This window comes from Nicotiana tabacum, chromosome 22 (assembly GCF_000715075.1).
Source record: "Nicotiana tabacum cultivar K326 chromosome 22, ASM71507v2, whole genome shotgun sequence".
Lineage (NCBI taxonomy): Eukaryota > Viridiplantae > Streptophyta > Magnoliopsida > Solanales > Solanaceae > Nicotiana > Nicotiana tabacum.
The window spans coordinates 133,679,118-133,698,202 of NC_134101.1; positions in this window are offsets into that span (position 1 = coordinate 133,679,118).

A 19,085-nucleotide genomic window follows, 5' to 3' on the forward strand; every position below is an offset into this window, starting at 1 on the left:
CCTCGCCAAACTAGTGGCGACCACTAAAAGCATAACCGGAGAAGGAAACATGGTCGCCCTCCTCCACTCATCGATCGATCAAATGGAGGTAAGGGCTATAAACCAAACTTGGGACTGGCACACCGTATTGTTACATACTTGTAGGTCGGCGTGCTCCCAGATGATAAAAAAATAATCCAAGAAGCTTCGAATGCAAACGGCCAGGTACAACATAATAGACAACGACCTATACAAAAGGACATATGGAACCCCCAAGCAAAATGCTTAGGCCCAAATCAGACACGGCGCATCCTAGAAAAGGTCCACAAAGGCTACTGCAGAGCTCATTTCTGCAATCGGGCTCTAGTCAGATGTCTCATACGAGTAGGCTACTACTAGACCACCATGAAAAAAGCGGCCACTGACTTAATGAGAAAATGAAAGCAATGCAAAAAATATGCCCCTACGATCCACCAAGCGGGCAAGCACCTCCACTCGGTCACCTCCCCTTGGCCTTTCATCAAGTGGGGAATGGACATCGTCGCCCCCTCCCAGCGGGGCGAGGTAACGTACAATTTCTTTTGGTTTTAACTGACTACTCTTCTAAGTGGATAGAAGCAGGAGCATTCGCCTAGAAACACGAATAAGAAGTGATCACATTCATATGAAAAAATATTGTATGTCGCTTCGTCCTCCCAAAGAGATCAGTTGTGACAACGGACCCCAAGCATGTAAATTTCCCCAATATATATAAGCACAGTACAAGTACATGAATTTTGCATGTGTTTTGCCAAAACAACGCTGCATCAATTAAGCAAAACTCACATTCGACCTCGTTCAAATTAGAAAACATTCGACCTCGATCGAATTAAAAGACATTCGACCTCATTCAAATTGAAAGATATTCGACCGCATTCGAATTAAATTACATCCGGCCTCATTCCAATTAAAAGACATTTGACCTCGTTTGAATTAAAAAAACATTCTACCTCTTTCGAATTATAAAATATTCGACCTCGATCGAATTAAAAGACATTCGACCTCATTTAAATTAAAAAACATTCGACCTCGTTCTAGTTAAAAGCCATTCGACCTCATTCGAATTAAAAAATATTCGACCTCGATCGAATTAAAATACATTCGACCTTATTCGAATTAAAACACACATTTGACCTCGTTCAAATTAAAAGACATTCGACCCCGTTTGAATTCACATTCAGCTTTGTTCAGATCAATTGTTCCTTATAGTTAAGCTCATACGACCCTTAGTCATTGTAGGGTTTAGGATGCGTTCGACCTTGCCTGTATCAACTAAGTTATGTTTCAAATTAAGCTCCGGAAATGTTTGACTTCGTTCAACAACATTTATTGGCCCCAGATCATGACTACCTAGTTCGATAGTCGAACTCGATCAACATACGAACTGAGCTTCTATAACTAAAAGCAGCTAAATGACAAAATTAAGGAAAGAAGCATACAAAATCAAACAGAGAAAAGATGCAGAAACAAACAAAATAATATTTCAGACTCCAAAAATATTCTTTACAAAGGCTAAATAGACGACCACAAAAGTATGCACAAATATTACAAGGGAATAACTACTCCGCAATGCCATCTCCACCATCGCCCTTGCCATCACCAGTCCCTTCTGTAGCAGGTTCATAACCACAGGCGACCCGAGCTGCACGCGCCCTAGCACGAGCATCCTTAAAATCAACCTTAGGAACTCTCCCTGCCGTCATCAAATCCTTAAATATGTCTAGCTAGGCCTTGGCATGGATCCACTTCTCATTCAAATCCCGTGGAACATCGAGATAAACAGAAGTGTGAGAGGAGAAAGGATGAGCCAACCACTATGTCTTCTCGGCCTCTAGAGCGGCGATTTGATCACCAAGGTTCGAGACCACTTTCTCCAGCCCCCCAATTCGCTCGTCAAGTCGTGCTTCCCTCAGCATGGCCATCTCCATATCATTCGGCCGTTCGTATCGGAGGACGCGGATTACATCCTCCAATGTCTCTACCTTTGCCAAAGCCGCCAACCAAGCCAACTCAACTTTGTCCAAGTCCGTCGTCTTCTCGACGACTTAATCACTCAAAGTGTTAGCCCTAATCGAACACTGCTTGAGCTCGGCCTGCAGAGATACCACTTGGGTCTGAAGGTCCGCACACTCAACCTCAACTCCCTTGCTCACTTCGAGCTCTTCTTTTTTGTCTCTAAGCACCCATCGAGCTCGTTGCATCTACTGATGACTTTCATAAGCTCGTCATGTTTCTGCTTCAGCTCCTCTCTGACAGCTTGGAAATTACCACTCCTACCGAATCGCCTGCAGATCATGTGGTACTTGATGCGGTATTCGCAGTACTTCCTTTCCATTTTCTTTAAAATGGCTTTACGCCTCTCCTCTCGGTGAGCACTCTCAATCTCCAAGATAATGGTCTTGAAACAAAAGAGCAAAAGAGAAAGAAAGTCAGTCTAAAAAAAGATGAGAGAGAAAGATGCAAGGCACATAAACTAGAAAGATCAAAAAACTTACCCTCAGGACGAGGCCGACATCATTGGACGTTGCTAGGGTCGTGCCCTCCATATTAGAACAAAGGGGACCCAAGGAGGGTACCACGTCCTCCATGTTCACCAACAGATCATGGTCCATGGGGATCGCGATGGTGCGAGTAGACCCATCCAACCTCACCTCCATCCGAGTGAATCCTTCATTAAATATCAGCACCTACTCGGGATCAATGTCAGAACCGGTTTCATAACCGTCCTCGGCAATGCCTTTTCCTCTCTCCTCGATCGACGAAGAAATGCCAACGGATCCCGAGGATGACGACTCGTTTCTCAGCACGGCGTCCGCAACCTGAGATAGCCCTCCAACTCCAATCTTAACCTTGGGTAAAGGAACGTCTTCCACGACCCCCGTAGGTAGTGGAGTTTCGGTTGATAGATTCTCATTGTTCTCTATGCAGCCACAGCAGTCTCACGGTCGCTCCTCGTAGAGTCCATCGCTCTAACTGTCCCGTTGCCGACATCCACAACTCTTCTTTTGTGGGGAATCAGATCTCCCTCACTCGGCGATGACTTATCTATCAGTGCAGCATGGGAGAAACCGGAGTTTCTGCTGTTGGGGATGCTGATGGTCGACTAGATCTACTCAATGTCGGGGCTGAGAAGAAGTGGTGGGTTGAGCAGGCTTATCCGCAGTCGCAGTAAAGGCGGATCCCGTGGCGGCACTCGTTTGGCGAAACGCAGGAGTAGGAGCCCTCGCCCTCCTCAAAGCTCTCCGACCTAACTACAAAAACAAGGTTAAGCCAACCCCCACGATACAATAAAAAGTAACGACCTAAAGGCCCAAGCAACTAAAAACTCACCAGTCGCTAGGGCCTTGGGCCCAAACCTTTTGTGAAACTCCATCCATTCACGGATCCCCATAGTATAAGGCAAGACCTGGATAACCTAGTCGTGAATGTTATTAACCAATGGAGGGGGCTCGACCTTAGTTGAATAAAGAAAAAAATAGAACGGTTACGCTACTGCCGAAATAAGCGAAATAAAAACTCAACGGAAGTACTTATGGGCATAATTCCATGCCTCCGAAAATCCATTAGCATTTGTCACTACGTTCTCGGTTTTGACATACAAGAAGTTTAACCAGAACCGACGATTGGCTTTATCGTCCATCTTCACTACCAAACACTTTCTTCCACGGTGGTGAAGGTGTAACATCGCCCCTATTAAATATTAGGCGCGAAGAGATGCATCAGGTGGAGAATAGAGATTCCGCAGTCGGCCAGTTTCGCGTACTTTGTCAGCATGAGGATGAGCTTATAGATGTAAGGGGAAAGCTGGGCCGGGCAAATGCCATAGTAGCAGCAGAATTCCTACGCCAATAAGGGAATGGGAAAATAATAGCGCACGTAGAATGGATACGCGTAAAATTTGCAATATTCAAGGCGGTGAATCTGCACCACATCACGACCGGCCGGGACCAGGTCGATGTGAACCGAAATCTTGAACTTGGCCCTAAATTCAGCAAGGGCAGCCACGTCCATTTCATATTCCACGGCCTCAGGATCATCCTCGGGCCACTTCGAGAAGTCCGATCTAGCTTTTTCTTTACGAGGAATTATTTCGTCTACAGTGGGGAAGCTCTCATCCTCTGCAACTATGGTAGCCCCATCATCATGAGGGGGCATGCTCACTTCCAATGGAATCGGGTCAGATGTCCCTCCAAAGTTAGAAGATGTATCAACCATATTTGGTTGTTTATATATGAGGAAATTGCAAACACAGAGGAAGTGCGAATAGCAGAAGTTGCTGAAATCAGGAAAGACAAGGATGTAAAGGTGGAAACGACAAAAGCAAGAATACTGGGGAAGAAAAGTAAAAGATATAGAGATTCGAATGCTGGAAAACACAAAGGATCAAATAAAGGGGTTTTTATTCCTATTTATAAGAAATCCAGGCACCTTAATCAAGAATACAAAGCGTCTCTACACAGATATTGAAACGGTAGAGGCACGGGAAACGATGTAGCGCATCGGAAAAATGCGTAATAATGACGCATAATGTCATGACATAATTCTGAACCAACGTAACGATAAGTTATGGCTCACAAAACGCCACATTATCACCTCGCCATGAGCGTTACTACTCGACCTACCCACCTAAATCTCTCGACTACGACTAGCGAAGTCCGCTCATCGAGGTCGTTTGAGTGACGACCTTGATAAACGGAGGGACTAACTGTATGAGTTAAAATCTGACTAAAGATATTCGGCACGAAGAGATATTATTAGAAGTAATTTGGCCGAAGTCGACTAATGACTAGTGGAACCCACCACCGAGCAATCGATCACGGTCGAGGTCAAATGTCAAGAGCAACAATAACAACTAATTTTGTAGTAATGTCTTTAGGAGAATAGACCATTGAATATTCTCTGTACTTGTACTTTTAGAGTTGATTATGGGTATATCCCATATAAATAGAAAGAGAGATAAGATGAAAGACACGTAATATTCTCGGATAAGAACTCTCTTGAAAAGCAGAATCCCTAGATAAATATAAACACCATCTTTCTAAAGAGATTCGTTTTGTTGATTATTTTATACTTTCCCATTAGATCCGAGAAAGTCTCAAATATTCTCATAATTATCTGTCATTCATCATTGTCAGAAAGAAGAATCATCCACCTCATTCAATATTGGGTTAATCATTCTCCTTATTTAGATTTAGTGTCATTTATTGTTATTTAATGCATGTTATTCTCATCCCATTATTGGCCTTGAAACATTAAATGCGCGTTATATTAAACCTGTTCCGACACTGTTCTACATCATCCACGTAGGCTAATTTTACATCTGAAGTTATTATCTTTAACTAGGATTAGCCTCTTATATATTAAATTAATTAGTTTAACCAAATGTTCATACTTTTTGGTCAAACAGTAACGAGAGACGATGAAGTTTTGGACAATATTGGTCCAACCGAATATATATTAAAATCTTAAACGATAAATTCAAATTGTAATACTTTAAATCCTAAATTCACCTCTAATTGTGACTATTAAACGCCACCAAAACTATGGCAAATTCTTGGGTAGTCACGTAAAGGTCGCCAATGAAGACTCATTTCATGTAGTGTTCCTTTTTTATATTTTATCTAAAGGACATCTCATAAATTTCTTGATCATGTTTCTTAGCTGTCAAAATGTTGTCGCTTTATAAAATTAAGCTGTTGAAAATTTAGAAGAAAGCTTTGGCATAAGGCCTGACATATTTATCAGCACATTTTATTTATTGAAGTTTAATCTCCATGAACTCGCAGCCTCTCCAATTAACCATAGCGTATATGCAGTGCAAGAACGTACTGATCAATTTAATGCAACATGTACTTGAACATTATTTTTTCATACTTTGTTCCTCGACATGCTAACTTGTCCATATCTATTTTTTATGTATACTTGCTTGTCCTAGTGGCTGTGCGTTTATTACATTGTTGACTCCTGTAGTAGATGAAGTACTTCAATTTATGACTGATGAGGTATTCTTGTGTGCATATTTGTATATATATGATCATGTTTCCTGTATTACGCCCTATAAAATCGCCACTAAAACAGCTGATATTTCAGCCACCCATTAACCAATCTCGTTTGACACATCACACATCACACATCACTCTCCTTTTTAGACCCTTTTCTGTTTTCACTACCTCAAAGTTCTTACTTCTTACCTGTCACTACAAGGTTTTGGTAGAACATGGCAACTAGTCGTTGAAGAGCATTGATTGAAGATTGTTTGTTACCGTATTAATTACTTAGATCTCGTGTTTTTTAAAGGTTAAAGATGTATGGATCTAAATCTACCTATCATATTATATATTAAGATTTTTTTACGTTTGAACATTAGATAATACTACTTATTTTTTCAACATTGAATACATATAATTAATCTTTATTTAAAAATAAAACTCAAATAAAATAATAATTAAATTTGTATAAACTGAATATCAGGAAAAAATAACCTTAAGTTAAATGGTGTGTTGTAAAAATTATTTGTTTAGGTTCTTTCTCTATTAAGAAAGTCCCGGTGTGAACTCCCCTACTGATCTGACTCCAGCGGATTCTCGAGAAGCCAATTCTCTCTCTCGATCTAGATCTACTTTACCGACAAGAGCTCTTAATGAATGAGCAATGAGTTTGATTCTAACTATTCAAAGCAGAGGAAATAGAATATTATATAGCCTATAGCTATAAGGCTAGGCTCCGCTTACTCCGCATCTTCACGGAGAATTCAATTTCACCGGGTCCATGTCGGAGACAGCGGGGCAGTCGTTACACCATTCGTACAGGTCGCTACTTATGCGACAAGGAATTTCGCTACCTTAGGACAGTTAGAGTTACTGCCGCCGTTTACCGGGGCTTCCATTCAAAGCTTATAACACTTCTCCTTCCGACCTTCCAACATCGGGCAGGTGTCAGACTCTATACATCGTGTTTAAAGCACACTATAAAAGCTAGCAACGGATTATTAAGGGTGACAGTGATCTATGATGATGATCGTGAGACGGTAGTTGATCGGTAGTCATATATAACTAGTGGTAGTGATGGTGATTGATGGAGATGACTAACGTGGTAGTTGATGATGATTTGAATTACATATAAGACTGTATAACGTCGAAATCAGGTGCCCCGATCTAGCAGGCTCGAGACGCCGCACCGAGGGCTGAAGTTTCGGTAAAGATCAAATCCGCGCTCGGAGGCAGAATGAGAGGCTCGAAGACCTAAGTGTCTGAGGGTATTGGAGCCAAGTATGGTCAAGTCCGAGATAGGGCCGTTATGAGTTTGTTACAGAAGGACAAGATTCTCGCCACGTCCCCAAAATCATGGCGTAAATTCCGGGATAGATTTGTAAGAATCCGTACTAGGCGGTTATACAGCTGTCCAAATAAGATTCTTTACTGTAAATGGAAATGTACCTTATTTAGGGCTCCCCTCCTTTATAAAGGGGATCCCAATAATTTGTAAATATCATCTAATCATTGGCAAAGAATATACTATCCTGCTTTTCTCTCTTACTGTTCATCACCATTGTCCTTTACATTTATTGTTCTTATTTTATTGCTCTTAGTTCATCTCGAGGTCACTAAGCTCGAGGTCATCACTGCTGAGTAACATTGGTTTGATTCACCTATTTCTTTTATCTCTACTTCATATTTCTTGATTATTAATTGGTATTGAACTAAATCACATATCTTTAAAACCACAAATCAAATTTAATTTTTACTCGTATTTTTTAGGTAAACAATTTGGCGCTCACCGTGGGGCTAAAGATAATAGTAATTATTTCATTACTGATTCTCACTACACACGTTATTTTTACACTTTTTCTTGTCAAGAATTTTTGATTCTCAGGCTGAAACATGTCTAGCTCACAAAATGCACCTGTTCATGACAACGAAGGTCTTGGAGAAAATAACAATATAGGGTCAGTGTACTACCAATAAACCCTGGGGAAGTGCCAAATATAGAACCAGCTGATGTTAGCTCACACATTGCTCTAAACGCAGATTTAGGCACAGACTCGGAGGGAGTGTACGCAGGGAAGCCCGATCTGATGGACAAGGAGCACAAGGAATGTGAGATGGGGGAATCAGCCTCCAAGTGATATTCGATATGCTACAAGCTCAACAGATCGCCATCGCTCAACTTCAAAGTCAGAATAAGACTCCAAGTGTAGCTGAACATGAAAACACTCGACGTGTTGAACCAACCAGAGAGGTCGAACGGAAATGACTTGGGGACTGACCCCACCATTAAGAGGATGCTCGAAGAGCTAACTAAGAGGATCGAGTCCGGGGAAAAGAAGATTGAGGACAATGATAAAAAGGTGGAGACTTATAACTCCCGTGTTGACCAAATACCGGGGGCACCTCCAGTTTTGAAAGGTTTGAATGCCAAAAAGTTCATACAAAAACCATCCCCTTAGAGCGCAACTCCTATGCCCATTCCCAAAAATTTCCGCATGCCCGATATACCCAAATATAACGGGACAACTGACCCTAACGAGCATGTTATTTCATACACTTGTGGGATCAAGAAATGACTTGAATGACGATGAAATCGAATCAGTATTATTGAAAATGTTTGGAGAAACATTATCGAAAGGAGCCATGATTTGGTACCATAACTTGCCTCCTAACTCTATTGATTCGTTTGCTATGTTAACAGACGCCTTCGTGAAAGCACACGCTGGGGCCATAAAGGTGACTACGAGGAAATCAGACGTCTTCAATATAAAACAAAAGAACGATGAGATGTTGAGGGAGTTCGTGTCTAGGTTTCAGATAGAGCAAATGGAATTACCACCGGTCTTGGATGATTGGGTAGTACAAGCTTTTACGCAGGGCTTGAACGAAAGGAGCTAGATTGCGTCTCGACAGTTAAAGCAGAATCTGATCGTGTATCTAGATGTGACGTGGTCAGATGTGCAAAACCGTTATCAATCAAAAATCAGGGTCGAGGACGACCAGTTGGGAGCCCCCTCGGGTTCAGTTCATCCCAACAGATTCGCAGCCAAGCCCCGAGGGATGCAAATAGGGAATCAAGATCGAACAAGGAACGGTATTAGCCATACGTCGATCGGAGGAACAACGGCTCGGGCCGTAGGGCTGTTCACGATTTGACGAAAAACCGATCCAAACCGAAAATCAAACCAAACCGATATTTTTTTTTGATTTGGATTGGTTTTGGTTTTAAAATTTAAAAACCGATAATATTTGGTTTGGTTTTGGTTCTATTATAAAAAATCGAAAATTAAACCGAACCAAACCGATTAATTATATACAAAATTTAATAATTATTTATATACAATATAATATCTTTTTCTAAATAATTTTAAATATTTTATGCAATTTAATTGTTATTTTGAATTTTGGTTTATCCTACTTATATCTTAAAAGATTGCCTAAGCCCAAAACAATAGGAATCGGCCAATTTTTTTTTCCTTAAGAGACTTTAATTCTCTAACCCTCCACACATACTTTTGCCTAACAGAAGAGTTAAAAAAATCCTACCATAAGAGTAAAGAAAGCAAACTCAAATTGCAGGACTACAATGGTTAAAGCTTGAGAAAGCAAACTTTTAGTTGTTTTTTTGTTCATTCTTTTCATATAAAGAGGTAAATAAACTTTCAATTCCAAAAGAAATATATAAAAAAGTATAAATTTAGCAAATTATTTTTAGATTATTGTCTAGTGTTGTTTCACTATTATCGACTTATTATTAGCTTACTACGAATCGAAAAACCGAACCAAACCGACTCAAACCAATGACAACCAAATCGATGGTTTGTATTTAATTTGGTTTGTTTTTGGTTTTAAAATTTTAAAAACCGATTAAATTGGTTTGGTTTTGGTTTTTATCAAAAACCGATTTAACCGAACCGTGAACACCCCTATCGGGCTGTAACGCCCCTCGAAATGATCGGAGAAACGATCAAGACCAAAGTTCTCGAGGTCATGAGTAAGAGATGGTTCAATAAGCATACCGAACCCGTGGAGGCACCTCGATTGTTAGAGTATAATTTCAGCGTAGATGCATCGGGGATCGTGTCAGCTATTGGAAGGATCAAAGACACTAGGTGGCCCAGGCCCATACAAACCGATCCTTCTCAAAGGAACCCAAACTTGATGTGCAAGTATCATGACACACATGGTCATAGAACTAAAGATTGCAGGCAACAAAGAGATGAGGTAGCTCAGTTGTTCAACGAGGGTCACCTTCGAGAATTTCTAAGTGATCGAGCTAAGAATCATTTCAGGGAAAGAGATGCATGGAAAAATGAGCAAGAAGAACCACAACATGTAATCCATATGATCGTTGGCGGAGTCGAGATCCCCCAACGACCTATATTCAAATGCACCAAGGTGTCGATCACCAGAGAAAAACGGACTCGGAGCTATGTGCCCGAGGACACCCTATCATTCTACGATGAGAAATCAGAAGGCATATCTTAGTTGCACAACAACGTCCTGGTAATTTCTATTCTTTTAAATAAAATTCAAGTTAAATGTGTGCTAGTGGATCCAGGTAACTCAACAAACATAATCAGATCGAGGATCGTAGAGCAGCTCGGCCTATAGGATCAGATTATACCTGCATCTCGAGTCCTAAATAGCTTCAATATGGCAAGCGAAACAATAAAAAAAGGAGATAATCTTACCAGTGAACGTAGCCGAGACTATACATGATATAAAATTCCATGTCATCGAAGGCGACATGAGATACAATGCACTTTTCGGGAGGCCATGGATCCATAATGTGACAGCAGTACCTTCGACCCTTCACCAGATGATGAAATTCCCAACAGAGGATGAGGTGAAAACAGTCTATGGAGAACAACATGCTGCAAAGGAGATGTTTGCAGTCGAGGAAGTAACTCCGGCACCAGTGCCATCGACCTTGGAAAAATCGGGGATTAAAGATAAACCAACGGCCAAATAGCAATCGCCGATCCCAGTTCCGATCGAACAAGAGGAACAGGTAATCGAGGAAGAAGAAGAGGATTTCCTTACCCCTCAAACTTTCATCGTTCCAGAAGAGTCCGATGCAACCAAGTCAACGATTAAGGAACTGGAGCAGGTCATACTGATCGAATACATGCCTGAAAGAAAGGTATACCTGGGAACGGGATTAACCCCCGAACTCAGGAAAAAACTCATTCAATTTCTTATTTATAATATGGATTTCTTTGCTTGGTCCCATTTAGATATGATAGGAATTCCACTGGAAATAACAACACACCGGCTAAGCCTCGACCTGAGGTTCAAATTGGTCAAGCAAAAAAGGAGGCCCCAGTCCCAGGTGAAACACGCGTTCATAAAGGACGAGGTAACCAAACTTCTTAAAATATGGTCTATTCGGTAGATAAAATACTCCGAATGGTTAGCTAACGTAGTTGTAGTTCCTAAAAAGGGAAACAAGCTTAGAAGGTACGTAGATTATAAGGATTTGAACAAAGTATGCCCCAAAGACTCTTTTCCATTGCCTAACATCAATCGTATGATCGATGCCACGACCGGCCACGAGATCCTAACTTTTCTTGACGTCTACTCCGGGTACAACCAAATTCAGATAATTCCGGAGGATCAGGAAAAGACCTCGTTTATCACTAAGTTTGGAACATATTATTACAATGTAATGCCCTTCGGACTAAAAAAATGCTGGAGCCACATATCAACGCGTAGTTAACAAGATGTTCGAGGAACAGATAGGTAAAATGATGGAAGTTTACATTTACGATATGTTAGTTAATTCCCTACGCACAGAGGACCATTTAACTCATTTACAGGAAATATTCAAAATCTTGAGGAAGTACAACATGAAGCTTAACTCGGGAAAATATTCCTTCGGAGTTGGCTCGGGTAAGTTTCTCTGTTTCATGGTATCTAATCGAGGAATCGAGATCAACCCCGATAAGATCAAGGCTATCGAACATATCACCATCATGGATAGTGTGAAAGCTGCGTAGAGGCTAACATGACGAATAATCACCTTAGGTCGATTTATTTCGAGGTCATCGAATCGAAGTCGTAGGATCTTTTCCTTGCTCGAAAAGAAAAAAAGGACTTCGCATGGACCCCGGAATGCCAGCAAACTTTAAAAGAATTGAAGCGATACCTATCGAGTCCACCTTTGCTTCACACCCCGAAGGTAGATGAAAAGCTTTACCTATATCTGGCAGTATCCGAGTAGCGGTAAGTGGAGTACTAGTTTGAGAAGAGCAAGGTACGCAATTCCCTGTTTATTATGTAAGTCGAACTCTGGGAGATGCTGAAACTAGATACCCCCACTTTGAAAAATTAGCACTTGCATTAATCAGCGCATCTAGAAAGTTAAAGCTATATTTTCAATGTCATCCCATATGTGTATTAACCACTTATCCCCTATGAAATATCTTGCATAAACCCAAATTGTCGGGTCGAATGGCCAAGTGGGCAGTCAAACTAAGCGGGTATGATATCGAATATCAACCCCGAACGGCTATCAAGTCCCAAATCTTGGCTGACTTCATGGACGATTTTACACCGACCCTCATACTCAAAGTAGAAAAATAACTTCTGCTAGGATCGGGCACATCTTCGGGGGTATGGACCCTTTTCACAGACGGTGCCTCGAATGTTAAAGGGTTCGGCCTCGGCATTGTTTTGAAGCCACCAACATCAATCTATCAAAACTTCAAGATTGACTAACAATGAGGCTAAGTATGAGGCCATGATTGCAGGTCTCGAGTTAGCTAAAAGCTTGGGGGCAATGGTCATCGAGGACAAATGCGACTCCCTATGGTGAACCAAGTAAGTAAGAGTTTCGAGGTTCGAGAAGATAGAATGCAGAGATACTTAGACAAACTACAGGTAACGTTGCACCGTTTTAGGGAATGGACCCTGGATCATGTGCCTCGAGAGCAAAATAGTGAGGCCGATGCGCTTGCAAATCTGGGATCGTCGGTCAAAAAAGCCGATATTACCCCGAGGATTGTTGTTCCGTTATCGAGATCCGTGGTCGAGGAGGGTCATGCTGAAATAAATTCCACGAGTTTGATCTGGGATTGGAGAAATAAGTATATCGATTATTTGAAAAATGGAAAACTCCCATCGAATCACAAAGAATCGAGGGATCTACGAACTAAGGCTGCTAGGTTCACACTAGATGGAGATGGACATTATACAGAAGAACATTTGATGGGCCATTGGCGGTATGTTTAGGACCGAGGGATACCGATTATGTTCTACGAGAAATCCACGAAGGTACTTGTGGGAACAACTCCGGTGCTGAGTCTTTGATTCACAAAATTATCAGAGCAGGGTATTACTGGGATAGCATGGAAAAAGATACTAAGGAGTTTGTCAAAAAATGTGATAAATGCCAACGGTTTGCACCGATGATCCATCAGCCCGGAGAACAGCTCCACTCAGTCCTATCCTCGTGGCCTTTCATGAAATGGGGGATGGACATAGTCGGCCCCTACCAACGACCCCAGGTAAAGCTAAATTTATTTTATATATGACTGATTTCTTTTCTAAATGGTTGGAAGCACAGGCCTTCGATAAGGTCAGAGAAAAGGAAGTTATTGACTTTATGTAGGACCACATCATATGCCGGATCGAGATACTTGCCGAAATTGTATGTGACAATGGAAAACAATTCATCGGTAGCAAGGTGATGGAGATCCTCGAAGCACAAAAGATAAAGAGGATCTTATCAACACCATACCACCCAACTGGAAATGGACAGGCCGGATCAACAAACAAAACCATCATTCAAAACGTGAAGAAAAGGTTGGACGATGCTAAGAGAAAATAGAGAGATGTTTTACCCGATGTCCTTTGGGCATATCGAACAACATCGAAGTCTAGTATAGGGGCTACTCCATTTTCTTTAGTTTATGGCTCCGAGGCCCTTATTCCTGTCGAGGTCGATGAACCCAGCGCCAGGTTTTGACATGCATCGGAGGAGTCAGATCACGAGGCTATGAATACTAGCCTCGAGCTATTAGATGAAAAACGAGAGGCAGCACTTGCTCGGATGGCCACACAGAAGCAAAGAATCGAGAGATACTACAATAGAATGACCAATCTTCGACACTTCGGAGCCGGGGACTTAGTTTTATGAAAAGTCACCCTCAAAACTCGAGACCCAAATGAAGGAAAACTAGGCCCGAATTGGGAAGCACCGTATCGAGTCCTTGGAGTTGTCGGTAAAGGATCTTACAAACTTAGCACAATGGAAGGTGAACAACTGCCAAACAATTGGAACGCATCACTACTCAAACAATATTATTGCTAAGGTATGATTTTATTTTGTCCATTTGAATTTGAAACTAACCCATTGCAGGTGTTCGATCGAAGCTATCGAAGGCCCCTTTTTACACGAAGGCCTTAAGTTTTAAAGCATACGTTGCACTCTTTTTCCTTTAGATCGGACTTTGTCCCAAATGGGTTTTACCGACATGGTTTTTAATGAGGCAAATATTATGTGCTACCTAAGGAAAACGCAACAGTATCCAAGGCTTCTTTTCAATAAACCTCGAATACTGGGGGCATCACCCTCGGAGGTTATGTTTTCGAGGAAAATACTTCATGCCAAAGAGGGCCTCGATAGGAGAATTTTGTAGTGGGCCAAACGGTCAGATGAACCGTGTCCATATAGTATAGTCGAGCCCCGTTAACTAAATATGTACGCATGTATCAATTATTCAAGGAAGCATTCTTTCTATATCAAAACACTTTGTGTCTCAAAGAAGTCTATTACCTTACGAGCTCTACACTTCTAATTCTACGAAAAATGGCCTAAGGGCCATAACGCAAATCCACCCTGAAATACTCGGGGACTGTCATCGACAACCAACGCATCCGAGTCATCAAAAACTCGAACGCATAAGACCTCAAAGAGGCATTCCCTTGATAAAAAGGCCAAGGCCATCATACTCGGGGACTAACACTTCGAACAAGTTCGAAGGGTTATCCGAAAACAAGTCCAAGAGACATACCTGAAGGCTACGGCCATATTAAAGATTACGGTCATATAAAGGATATGATCGAAATAATGCGGCTCAGAGATGTTCGACTTTCGCCATAAATCACATGCCTTCAAACACTTTGAAAAAATCGGTTAAATCAGGCTACCCTCGACTAAAGCAAAGTTAAAGGGATTCGATAAAATCATCCTTTGAATAATTTAGAGGCTTTGATAACATCAGCCTTCAAAAAAACCTCAAGATGTATTCGATTACATTTACACAAACAAATTACCAATAAGTTTCTGATCCGTCGGACCTTCAAAAACCCCAATGGGTACAAAAAAATGCATGCTAAGGCATAGATAAATTTTCACTAAGTCTTTTAGCCAAAAAGAGGGAAAAATTACAGCCGCTTTAGAGGCCGAATTGGCCCAATTTAACGAGACTAAGGGCTGATATTTAAGAGCCTAAGGGCCAACTTAAAGAGCCTAATGGCCGATATATAAGATCTTAAGGGCCAACTTAAAAGTGCCGAAGGGCCAAAATATATAGGGTTCGAGACCTTAAGTCTAGATATCCCGAGCTCACATCAAATCAATTAAAGCTTAGCTTGAGCATTAACTGAATCCCTAAGAGGTATTATGTTGATCAATGAAAAACCTAATGGTTTATACAATAAAATTTTCCACAGATGAAGACGAAACAGAATTCAACACAAACTGAAGATAAAGCAAAAATGTTCTTTATATTCACAAAAGATGATTTACAAAGGAATTTACAATGCCCACGAGGGGCCCGTACACAAAAAAGAAAAAGAGAACCTAATCTATTTCGGGGTTACATCTTCGGAAGCGACATCCTCAGGAATGGCACCCTCGGCAGCTCTATCTTCGGGACCCCCTCTTCCTCGGGGACACCTTCTTCACCTTCCTGTTCCCGGAGCCACTCACAGCATTCTCGTCATCAGAAGAAACAAGAAACATGGTATCGGTTTCCCGCGCCTTTGCTTCGGCTATTTCTTTAGTAAGGTCAAATCCTCGGGCGTGGATTTCTTCGAGAGTCTCCCTCCAGCCTTGGCACTTGGCCAAATCATTACTCCGTTTTTCCCAGTCGGAGGCCTCCCTCAGCTCCGCTTGAACAACCTCAGTGTCCCTTAAGTATACGACGATGGTCTTATCAGCCGTAGCCTTCGTCTTCTCAGCTTCATCCTTTGCTTGTGCAGCTTCGACCCGGGCTCTAGCAAGCTCTGCCTCAAACTCCTTAATTTTCTTGGACTGGGCCAGGCCCTTCACTCTAATGTCTCGGAGTTGAGTTTCAACCGAGGTCTGTTGGGCTATAATAGTTTCCTTATCGGCAGTGAGTTGATCCATGTTCTCCTTCTATCGATGGTAGTGAGCCTTAACTTGATCAACCTCTCCCCAGAGCTGCCCAATCATCTCCAACTTTTGCTGCAGCTGAGATATCGAAGTTTAAGCCTCCAAAGTAGGGCCAAGAAGACCATACTCTATTAAAATCACAGTTACCTACTCTTCTAGCTCGGTCTCGTTTTTCCGAGCTTAGGCCAATTCAGCTCGTAGGTCCTTAAGATCCTCCTTCTTTTGGCTACAAAGGAGCCTCAGGGCCTTCTCTTCACTCGAAACATTCCTGAGCTCGGCCTCACATTGGCTCAGCTTAGCTCTAAACTTGACGATGGCCTATATATGAAATAAAGATATGTCAGTCAAAGGAAAGGAAAGGAAGAAAAAAATTACAAGAACGAAAGTTAATACTTACCCAAGAGAGGAGATGTTGAGCCTCTTCGAAGAGGGTGGATGCATCATTAAGTTCAGCGACATCATCGACCCCAACAAAGCAACCCTAAAAAGGATCTTCTTTGAGGACCTTGCTCGGATCGGGCGTACGCAGAGCGCTCCTCGGAATAAAATGGTAGAGAAAGAGAGTGACTTGTTGTCACAATCCCGACTGAAGACCCTTCCGGTATACTTGTTGAAGGCAGAGGAATGATCTCAATCTCCGAGGACAAGGGGGCCTTTCCTGAGTCCTTCTTTGGAGTTCCCTTACCACAGGATGAGGTCTCTAGTTCGGAGGGTTTGGCGGTCTTGATCAGTTTCCTGATTTGAGGCACCAACGCTGACTCTTCACCATCATTTTCTTCGTCATCCGGGAAATTGTGGGCTGAATCTGCATCCACATGAACAAATCTCTTCCGTAGCCTTCGAGTAGGGGCTTTCTTGTCTTGGGGTTCCTCAGGATTCGAAACCCTCTTTCTTTTGTTGTCTTTCCTCGATTTTAGAATCAGGGACTCGGTCTCTTCCCGGGGCGGGGCTGGCCTTATTTCGGAGACATCTCCGATGCCTGAACAAGTAAATATGAACGAGATGACACCATAAATAAAAAAAGAATGTCAAAAACTTGAGAAGAGAATTTACCATGACGTTTGGCCTCCCATTTGCCCCTCGATAAATCATGCCATTTGTGCTCATTGTATGAGGAGGTCACAGAAAACTTTCGGACCCAGTCCTCGAGGTCCGAAATAGCGTGAGGTGTCTAAGAAACAGCTACAGAAAAGATGAAAATATTATGAAACACAGAAGAAGAATATGAAGAAGTATTTGTTAAGGAACCCCACTAACAATTAAAATTCCATCTCTCCGAGAATGACATTTTGTCCCCGGGGATGACGTCCAAAGTCCTGACTCTGATGAACTGGCTCATCCAGCCTCGATCTTTGTCTTCGTCGTTACTAGCAATGAGGGCCTTCTGAGACGACCCGGTCAGTTGTCTCATGAGTTACCACTCCGTTTTCCCTATTTCTGCTTCTTATTGCTTTGTGTATCGGTTCTATATGTGATCGGGTTGGTTGGCTTGTGTTCGGAAAGGATTTGGTAAGGTTTGGGACACTTAGTCTCTTTTGAGGAAGCTTAACTTGGAAAAGTCAACCGAATGTTGACTTATAAGTTAGAGGGATAGGATGTGAGTTCTTATGGTTAGGATAGCTTCGGGGAGGTGATTTGGGACTTAAGAGCATGATCAGAATGTGTTTTGGCGGTCCGGAGTAGATTTAGGCTTGAATTGGCGAAATTAGATTTTTGGCGTTTTCCGGTTGATAGGTGAGATTGTGATATAGGGGTCGGAATGGAATTTCGAGAGTTGCAGTAGTTCCATTGTGTCAGTTGGGATATGTGTGCAAATTTTCAGGGTCATTCGGACGTGATTTGGTTGGGTTTTTGATCAAAAGCGGAATTTGGAAGATTTTGGAAACTTAGGCTTGAATCTGATGTGTTTTGGTTGATTCAATGTTATTTGGGGTGTTTTGAAGTTTGGTATAAGTTTGAATAAGGTTATGTGATATGTTTGTACTTTTGGTTGAGGTCCCGGGGGCCTCGGGGTGATTTCGGATGGTTGACGGAGAGTATGGAATTTTTGGTGAAGCTGCAAATTTTCTGCTTCTGTTGTTTCTGCACCTGCGGATTGGGGACCGCAAGTGCGATGCCGTAGATGCGAGGAAGAGGTCTGCAGAAGCGGAAGAAGGTAAGGGAGGCAAAAACCGCAGGAGCGGTTGGAGAACCGCACCTGCGATGGTGCAGGTGCGGATAGTGAATCGCAGATGCGAAAATGAGGACTTAAGTGAGGACCGCAGATGCGGTGGTCTTGACCGTAGAAGCGGTACCGCAGAAGCGAGAATTGGGCCGCAGATGCGAAATCCGTGGGCCATAACATATAAGTTGTTTCCTTTGCGATTTTTGAGATATTCCACCATTTCTAAGTCGGCTTTGGAGCTTTGTAGGCGATTTTGAATAAGGATTTCAAGGGGACTTTATTGAGGTAAGGATTTTGGACCTAAAACTCGTTCCTATGGTATTATTTCACAGATTAAAGCTATAATTAATGGAATTAAGGGTTAAAATTGGGGAAAACTAGGGCTTGGTATTGGAAACCTGGACTTGAGGATTTGAGGGACCATTTATGGTCGGATTTTGGTACTTTTTATATGTATGAACTCATGGGGAGATGAAGAATCTATTGTTGTGAATTTTATCGAATTTCGAGACATGGGCCCGGGGTCAGGTTTTGGTAATTTCGGGATTTA